Below are 2,081 nucleotides of genomic sequence, written 5' to 3'. Positions count from 1 at the left end.
ATAATCAGAGAAGGAGAAGATATTTACAACAGATGTAACTCAATAATGATTAGTACCAAGAATATATACAAATCAATGAGTAAAAGACAGCTGACATGAACACAACAGAGACAAGTTTTGAATGGGCACTTTTCAAAAGAAGAATTGCAGTGACTAATGAACATAGGCAGATGCTCAAATTTGTTCCTAATTAGAGAAATGCAAAATAAAACCACAATGAATGTCTCAACATCACACTGGCCAAAGTTAAAGTCTGGCAATATCAAGTGTTGGTGAACTGGAACTCATACATAGCAGGGGAAAAGGAGAGGGATATTAAATGTTAAAGATATGCCTACCTCATAATCCAGCAATTAAACTCCTAGGTAAATGCCCTACAGAAATGTGTTTATGTGCACAAAGATGCTCATTGCAGCATTGCTTATAATAGCCAAAAACTGAAATCACTATAGAAGTGTCTGTCGCAGTAAAATAAAGTGGTGCTAAGGAAATGGCACATCATACAGTAATGAAAATGAATAAATCACACTAACAGGCAATGTGAATTGTATAAGCAATGTTGAGTGAAAGATACCAGACACAACATACAGTGTGATTCCATTTTTATACATCAAAAGTAGGCAAAACAAACTAATCATATTGTTGCACACATAACCGGTAAAACTATTTTCTAAAAGGGGAGTGGGGACTATTGCCATAAAGTCAGAATAGTAGTTACCTCTGGGAGGCTAGAGGGGACACACAGGGAGATTTTGGAGTGCTGGCAGTGGCTTTTCTGCATCTGGTTTGTGATTATATAGCTGTTTGCTTCACCCATTAAATTGCATATCTGTTTTATGTACATATCTGTTTTATGTACTTTTCTGTATATTTCACAAAATTTAAAAGAATGAGAGAGAACTTGTACTACAAAATATTAACAGTGCTTAGAGCCATAATTATTAAAATAGTGTGAAAACTAGAAGGCCCAGAAATAGGTCCAAGACACAAAAAACACAGAGGAATTTAATATTCTATACCAGTACAGTGAAAATTTTTAAAAAATTAAATCTCATCTCATACAATATTCCCAAATAAATTTGACATGGATTAAAAATTTCCTTCTGAGTTAAAAATAAGTATACAAGTGAAACTTTTTAAAGTACTAAAAGAAAATAAGGATAAATCTGTAACCATCCTTGGGGTAGGGAAGGCAGGCTCTAGCACACCTGTAAAGGTAGACTCCTAAAGAAAACTTCACAGAAACACCATCAACTGTATTAAAAGGCAAGTAACACATGAAAACAGTAACAACACATTAAAAAAAAGGACATCTTAATTCATAAAAAAACATATAAACCAATAAAAATGGCAAACTCTCCAAGAGAATATAGGAAGGATATGACTAAGCAGTGGTCAAAACAATGAATGTAAATGGTCAATAAACGTGAAAAAACTCTCAACCTTCGTTTGTTATCAAAGAAACACACATTTTAAGGGTAGTCCTTTTCTGTAATTATTGGCAAATATCTTAAAATAGCAATTTACAATTCTGGGAGTTTGATATATTGCTAGTGGGAATGTTAAAGGAAACAGTCTTTGTGGGGAGTAATGGATATCAAGTCTGAAAAATTTATACTTTCGCCTAGCAATTCACTTCTAGAAAGGTACCTTTTGGAAATAAATCACTTTTATACAGATGTGATTATATTTTAAGATGTTGATCTCATCACTGTTTTCAGGTTCCATTATAATTAACAAATTGTGAAACAACTTGATTTTATTTATTGATTTTTTTAGTTATTTCTGAGATTTACATTTTAAAGTAATAACTAGAATTATGACTTATAACATTATACCAGAACATATAAGATTTTTAGAAATTTCATGTAATGTCTGAAACATTTATATTGACATATTTCCATACAAATAAGCCAAAGAAAGTTTAGTGTTAGTTTTTTTGTTTGTTTTTGTTTTTTTATATTGCAGGTTCCTATTAGTCATCAATTTTATACACATCAGTGTATACATGTCAATCCCAATCGCCCAATTCAGCACACCACCATCCCCACCCCACCGCGGTTTTGCCCCCTTGGTCTCCA

The sequence above is a fragment of the Physeter macrocephalus genome, chromosome 11 (assembly GCF_002837175.3).
Source record: "Physeter macrocephalus isolate SW-GA chromosome 11, ASM283717v5, whole genome shotgun sequence".
Taxonomy (NCBI): domain Eukaryota; kingdom Metazoa; phylum Chordata; class Mammalia; order Artiodactyla; family Physeteridae; genus Physeter; species Physeter macrocephalus.
This window is presented reverse-complemented; position numbering follows the sequence as displayed.